Below are 8,165 nucleotides of genomic sequence, written 5' to 3'. Positions count from 1 at the left end.
GTACGGTTGACCAAGTTGGTAAGTTGGTTGTCTTAGGACTTATCATTAAAGGAGTGGTTACCTTGAATATAAGACTGACACAAGCCACCATTGTTCAGTGTCATATTTGATGTCACACCGCGGTGAGGTCAAGTTGGGTTTTTGTCCTGTCTCCATGTCTTGTCTTGTCATTTCCTGTTTTATTTTGAAAAGTAACTCTCCTCTCGTTTCAGGTCACTTGCCCTTCCTCGTGTGTCTCCGTCTGATTACCTGCTGAGTGTTTCCACCTGTCCCTTGTTACCCTGTGTATATGAGCCTGCGTCTCCCTTTGTCTTGTGCTAGTGTGTTCGTCTTCGTCCATGTCTGCGTGCGTTCACTCCAGCCTTACCACAGTCTTGTCACAGTCCTGTATCCAGTCGCATTTGGTTTTTGTTCCGGTTCCTCCAAGAAGAGTGATTTTCAGTTGTAAGTTTCATATATTAGTTTAGTTCCATTGCTAACAGTTTCATAGCCTGCTTCTGTTACTGTTATTGAAGAACTCGAAATCCTGCATCTGCATCCTAGCCAGGGTGTGACATTTTATTTATTTATTTATTTTTATATATATATATATATATATATATATATAGCACCGGTCAAAAGTTTGGCCACACTTTCCCATTCAGGTAAATGGGAAACTTGGCTGGTACTATAAGTGTTTAACCTTGTTAACATGTCAATATGGTGTGTTTTTTTTTTTTTTTTTTTTTTTTTTTTTTAATATATAATACAAAACATATCATGAATTAGGGGGGGTTTATATTAGCACAACCGCTAACACTGTGTCAGCCACTGCTGGTTGCAAGCTAACAAACAACATAAAGGTAACTACGCTAACCGTTCTGATATGTCTGCCCATTGACTCTTCATCTGAGTCTGGGTCTGATTGAGGCTCAAACATGTGGCTGAGTCTCTCTGATGTTTCATCTAACACTAAAAATTTTAATACACACCTGCCAGTCACTTAAAACTTGTCAGTACAGAGACTGAGAGTTTGCATTACCACAGCAACTAACACTGTGTCAGCCACTGCCAGTTACAAGTTCACAAACAATATAAATTACTATGCTTATTGTTTTGACGTCCTCTAGTTGCCGATTTTGGTGCACTACAAACTACTCGCTCCTCAGTAAACTCCTGAGTGTGAGTCTGACTGAGGCTCAAACATGTTGCTGTGTCTCTCTGTTTCCTCCATTGACCATCTTCATATGCACTGCTATGTCACCTGTCAACCTAGTGCAATCTGTCCAGAATTTCTTAATGAGGAAATAAGTGTAGATGTGCTTCCAGCCCCATTTTTTTTTTTTTTTAACAGTTTATGTGGGAAAACCATGTTAAAAAAAATATTAAAAGTATTTTTACATAGCTTAATACATGTGTGGAGAGGAACTTTAAATATGGAACCTTCAGGAGAGTTGGCAATGAGACTCATGAGGGATGATGTATGCCAACAAAGTAAATGTTGTTATATCTCTGTTAAATTGATGAAGTGCTCAAAATGAATAAAAGAGCACAGTTGTCATAAATTCATAATACGGACAATAAGAAAAAAAAAAAAGCATCACATTTCAGTAATTTCACATTTCACTTCAGAAAAACAAATGAAAGAACGATGAGAAAAAACATTGTTTGACTGAGGCTTGTTGAACAGACAGGTAATGTCATGGTTTTGAGTTTCGGTCTGCTCACTCATCTGATTCTGCTGTTATTTCTGGCCCTGCCTTTCCCACCAGTAGAATCAGCTGACCTGCTCCTCCTCACCTGTTCCTCTTTCCCTCATATGTATACACTAGTCTGTCTCCACATTCTCTCTGCTAGATTGTGTTTGTGCCATGTGCCTTTCCAGTGCTCTGTTCTTGCCTGCTTGTTTTGATCCTGATTGTGTTTTGGACATTTCCTGCTGTTTTTCTGGATTTAGCCTCAGCTCAACACTTTGTATTTTGTTTCCCTGTTTGGATTTTTGTATCCTTGTTTTTTCTCTGAAAAGACTCTTTACTTTTTACATCTGTCCCTTCTTGGGTCCCTTTTCTGAGAACTATGACAGTTAGCTTGTAAAGAGGTCAGATCTCTCTATTTCTCTCTTATTCTACATCACAAATTCAGACTTAAAGCAAAACCTCTACAATGTAACTTTAACAAGCTCCTAAAATTTGAAGAGCCTGTAAATTACATGCTCAGTGTAAACATCACATTCCCACATCCAGTGTAAAAACTTTTTGTCCTGTTAAGGTTTTTTTTTTTTTTTTTTTCTATGAACATTTTTCTATGAACTGACATTGGACAAGGGCAGGCTACACACCCTGGACAAGTTGCCAGTCTGTCACAAGGCTGACATATAGAGACAAACAACCAGTCATGCTCACATTCACACCTATGGCCACTTTAGAATCGCCACTTAACCTAATATGCATGTTTTTGGACTGTGGGAGGAAGCCAGAGTACCCGGTGGCAACCCACGCAGACAAAGATAGAACATGCAAACTCTGCGAAAGGCCCCCAGGCCCTTCTTGCTGTGAGGCGACCACCATGCAGCCCTGCTTAAAAACAGGTGGTTATTTATTTATTTATTTATATATATATATATATATATATATATATATATATACACATACATACACCGACTGAAGCTGTACATTAAAACAGCTGCATATCCTCAGTCTAATATCCCTGATTTAAGATTTGATTTCACAATACATAATTAAGCATATTAGGTAAATAATATCTCAGTAATTTTTTTTACAATAAATTTAGTAATAGGTATTGATGACCTGTACTAACACATGATCTAATCTTTCATCAAAATAATTGAAATGTTCACAAAAAACATAAATAATCTCTGCTATTCAGTCTCCTATAAAATGTAGTTTCTATTTGGCTCATTTTTTTTTTTTTTTTTTTTTTTTTTTTTTCTTTTTTTCTTCTTTAACTCTCCCTCTCTCTCACCACTACCTTTGTGTGTGTCGGAAAAAAACTCTGAGGCGAATTCTCAAAGGGCCATGTAAATTACTTGCACGGTTGATGTGTGCAATGGGCCATTCACATACAGGATTTATACCTTTGGTAGTCTTAATTATGTCTTCCTTTTATTTGCTCAGTAAAGCAAGGAGCACAGAAGCCTGTAACAAGCTTGCCTTTCCTATAGTAAATCTGCAGGATGGGATGGGTGGGTTTAGACCCGGTTGCCAATAGCCTCCTCCTTTGCCTTTTACGCTTGTTTTTTTTTTTTTTTTCCTTCACTCTGCAATCTTTATCTTTTGCATGTTTCATTCTTTGATTTCATTTCTTTTAATCAGATGTTCTTCACTTTGTGGTTTCCCATCACATTTCCTCATGGTTCTCCTTGATTCCGCCTTTATTCCTCAATGTGAATTTCTATATTGACTAAATAATAAAACATGTTTAGTTGGAAATATATAAGTTAATTGGTTGTATTTCATTGACGCTAAGATGATTAGCTGACCCTGGTTAGTTCCTGCATGCCAGGACTGGTTTGCTTTTTCTGCATTTTCAAGTCTTTCCAGTGCCAGAAATCTAGTAAAAGGCCTGTAGGTAAAAGAGAGCAGACACTTTTTGTCCTAACCCTGCTTTTGGGTGAATTATGGGGATTTAACCTTTAACACTGTGTCTTTTATTGAGTGGTTGTGACATCATTGGACAAGGCTAGTAAAAGTAACGTTGTGCTATTTAATTACCTTTCATGACACCATAAATATTGCCTCAACCCCTCTGCCACTCCATATCTTTCTCTCCATCCATCTATCCTTTCATCTCTGAGTAAAAGCACATAACTGAACTTGTCGCTTTAAAATACAGGAGGTCACTGACAGCCTCCTCAGACTGAGAGTGACAGGTTATCGTGTGTTGAGTTATCGTTCTGTCAGTCGTATGTCAGCTTCACATTTGCATCTTCACATTTTCAGCATCCAACTCTCGCAGGTTTAAAGTATAGAAAAAAAGAGTTGTTGTGTGTCAAAGGTGTGGTTCACTTTTATTGCCAATAAAATGAGGTGACACATTTCTTCTGTAACCGTTGTGCTGTAATGATATCTCGATTAATACATTTTGGTGGTCGAAAACTGACGGTGTGCATAACCAGCATTAGCACTGAAGGGCCAGAAAAAGACCCACATTTCAGTTTTTAATTGTTTTTGTCTAAACTTTGAATTTAAAACACTAAAAAAAAAAATTTTGCACACGAAGATCATTTGATACGATCAAAAGCTGCAGAAGATACTGAAGATTATCAGGTTTTTCAGCGATAATTTACTTCTTCTTCTGCTCTGTATCTTAGCACATCGAAAATCTTTGGGTTTGTACCATTTGCTAGACACAAGCAATTTAACAACATCACCCTGGGTTCTGAGGAAAGTTTTCCCTTGTTCCTGCCATTTCATAGTCAGTCAAAAAAACAGTCATCGACAATTAGCCAACAATGAAAACCATCATCAGTTGCAGCCCTGACAAACCAAAAAAAACAAAAACAACATCCTGTGTCAGAATCATTCCTAATTTGCCCGTTTCCTTCTCTCTGTAATGGCGTAATAGTTGCTGACAATAGCCATTCACCTCCAAGCATACATTATAGCTTTTAAATATATCTCTTTACTTTTTTCAACCCAGTTTGCGGTAATAAATGCCACAGTATATGCTGGGGCATTAATGATGAGTTAACCTCTTACCCCAGCCATAAAAGTCAGTTTAAGCAAATTGTCTGCTAATAGAGTAAACTCTACTGATGTGTTAATATGCTGTAGAGCCATACTGCATTTAGTTTTTTTCTTTTTAAAAAAAAAATTTGATTACACATTCAGTTCTGTCTACTTTGTTGAAGACCTCCCCTCCTCTCCTCTGAAAAAAAAAAAAAAAAAAGCCTCATTACTACAGAGCTACGCTAACAATGGTTGCAGGAGAAATGTTGTCATCTTTGTTTGCATGAGTAATTACCACAACACAGAAACTGCAATTTTCAGGAAGTAGATTCGGAGAGCTCTTCACACGAGTGAGCAAATGAATAAAAATTAAGTTGACGTTGTGAGTGACCTCTGCCAGGAGGAAAGAGAGAGAGAGACAGAAAGAGGGTGAGGAAGGAAGAGGTTGGGATAGAGGAGATGGGTTGGTGGGGGTTGACAGTGAAATGGAACAAGATAGAATAAAAAAAAGCTGGGGTTGAAGCAAAGTTCATAAAGGGTCAGAACATAATTACTTACAGAAATGCCTGCTCAACGGGTGGGCACAGAAATGCATTTAGCAGTGCTTAAAATTTTAATTTAGCTATGAAAGGGCACTTTTCCTTTTTTTTTCCCCTCCCCTCACTCATTTGCTATTGCTACACATTAACAGCCTTTATTTTGATCAAAATACCGAGGCACTGAAATTCCCATTAGGCCTTTTTTTAAATTTTAAAAAGAGGTGTTTTTTTTCAAGGAGAAGAGCACATCAAAAGAGAAAGCGCTACTTTGGTTTTATCTTCATGTTAATAAAATCAGCTCCCTGTGTATTTTATTCACTGGTTATTCTTTGATTAAACTTTGTCCTATCAAATTCACTAAGCTTTTTACAGCAGCTTGTGATTTCTGCTCCTTAACAGGTAAATACAAAGAGGTGACATGTTTTAATGGCTGCAGGCTTGTAAAATGCATTGAAGATCTGTAAAGCGTTAGTAAGACAAGTATATGCAAGAGAGGGAACAATTTGAGAGGAGAGACTTGAAGGCGAAGTGAACCTGAAATAAAAGAATAAAACAAAAAAAAAATAACAAGTGTGAGGAAGACAGTGAGCCTATTATTGTGCCATATTGTTGCCTCTTAGTTCTTATTCTCACAAACAAAGAGGTGCAAACATGATATCATATGGACTATGGCTGCTACTTATCCAAACTCAATAAGTTTGAACAAATGCACACATATTTGTAGCGAGAACACAACCCATGTGGCAAACATCTTTGCAGAATTTATGTTGTTCCATTCATTCATTCAGTGATGATTTGTGAAACCTTGGAGTTGGGTGGAGAAAAAAAAAAAAAAAAAAAAAAAATGATGATACTGCAGATGTCATCTAGTTCATAAAATGTTGTCTTCAAGGATCTTCTTCTGGATCAGTTCATAAATGTCTTCTTTGTCGTCTTCTCCCTGTTGACTGAACGCACCGTGCCAAAGGCAAAAATATATAATATGGTAAATCGAAAGTACAAGTTACTAAACAAGTAAACAAAAAAAAGAAAAGACAAACTCCTGGGCTCCATAACATTTCTGTGCAGCAGCTACACCATAAACACACTTCCTGCATTGTGTGTGTGTGTGTGTGTGGGTGGCAGCTCGAACATGTGTGTGTTCACTCCAGCAGTGTGTCTGTGCTGTGTCGCTACTGCCAGCTCTCTCTCTCTCTACAAAGAGTTCACCTTGGGCAATGGCCGTCAGCAGTCTACTCCAATGTTGGATTTCTTTTTATTATAAATTAACTTCTGATTTATTTTTGACAGAAAATGACAATTTTTCTTTTCCTTGTCATATTCAGATTCAGTATAGACATCGAAACCACAGTGAAAGGTATTAGCTTTGTATGATGTCAATATGACTATCAACAAGTCTTTTCCCTGTCTATTTTTGCTGGGAATCTCAAGCGTGTCAAATAGGTGAGACACTTTATCCCTAGATCACGCTTCTCACTGCACAGTGTGTTTACTGAGGGAGTTTAGAATGCTAACCAGCTAGCCCCAGCCTGTCTCTCACTTTCAGATAGCAACTCACTGCAGCCTCCAATCTGCCCTGAAGGAGGAGCACTGCTCAGAGGGCGCATTATAACCTCACATCTTTTAAATGCAATGATGGCCTAAGCTCTCGTCAAGCCACAATCACCACCTCCCGCGCCCAACACGAAACTGCATTCGACAATAGAGAACACTTAACAAATAACCCCTTTAAGGACAATTTGAAGCTAGGTTTGGGTGATGTTGGAGAGTGAGGGAATGAAATCACTTTTTTTAAGGCTTATGTAACTCTGTATAAGCACAGGGATAATGGTGTTTTTGAGTGGTCTAGGTTAGTGGCTTGCTTTTTATTTCCTTTGATCTTGAAGCATATTGAGTTTACGCCTGTTGTATGAAATACACTATAGAAATAAAACTTGACTTATGCACGCAAATCCACACATTAATGTTGAGTAAGGAGGACGCATCATTTAATGTGCTAGGATTTTCCAGTGGGTTCTGTAAAACGTCAAAGTCCACAGGTTAAGACACAGATGGATAAATGTCAGCTGTTTAAGAAATGGGAGGTGTGAAAAGGAGTGTAAAGATGCTCAAACCGAGCCACTTTAAAAAAAAAAAAAAAATATCATCAATAGGTGACAATATTAAGGCAGAACAAAGGACTCAGGATGCAGACTGGGATGCAGGCAGGCTGGATGATGCAGTGAAGTATATCTAATAAATGAGAAGGCTTACAGGCAGACAAGTGGATGACGACGCAGGTGGGTAGCTGAGCAGGCAAACCGGCAGGAACAAACAACAGGATACAGGGCACACGGAACATGAGGGAGCATAACCAGGAGCAAAAGCAGATAAACAAAGAAGACACTCAGGAAGTTACTCAGACTAAACTGACAAACTGAGAGAGTGAGGGGAACACTGGGACTAAATACACGAGGAGGGCAAAGGTAATTGGGAACAGGTGAAACTAATCAGGGCAGGGCAGGCAATCAGACTGGCAGGAAGTAAAACAACAACAGACGCATACGGTAGGTGATTACAAAAATGAGACAGGAAATACAACAGAGTCCGGGGCAGGGAGTCACTCAGAGGGGCAGATCAGGACAGACAATTGTCTCTTGTCAGTGAAGAGTTGCCGTTGATGGTGAAAAGACAAAAAGTCATTTTTTTGTGTGGAAGTCCTTGCTGCGTAGTAACATGTAGAAAGTGGTTAACAACACGGCTGCATGGTCAGGGCTCCCGAAAAGGTTGTACATGACTGCAGAACTTCACCTGTAGCTCCAATGCAATTACCATTTGACATGGACTTGCAGATAGTTTAAATTAAAATATGATGCACACTCTGATGTTGTTTCCTGTGCTGGTTCATTTAACCGTGTTTGTATTCTCTGTTTACATTCAGCTTGTCACCACCGTAATTACTTTACAGAAGTGTCCAAAC

This window comes from Trachinotus anak, unplaced genomic scaffold (assembly GCF_046630095.1).
Source record: "Trachinotus anak isolate AG129_WGS33_773 ecotype Australia unplaced genomic scaffold, CSIRO_AGI_Tana_v1 ptg000019l, whole genome shotgun sequence".
NCBI lineage: Eukaryota > Metazoa > Chordata > Actinopteri > Carangiformes > Carangidae > Trachinotus > Trachinotus anak.
Note: the sequence above shows the minus strand (reverse complement) of the source record.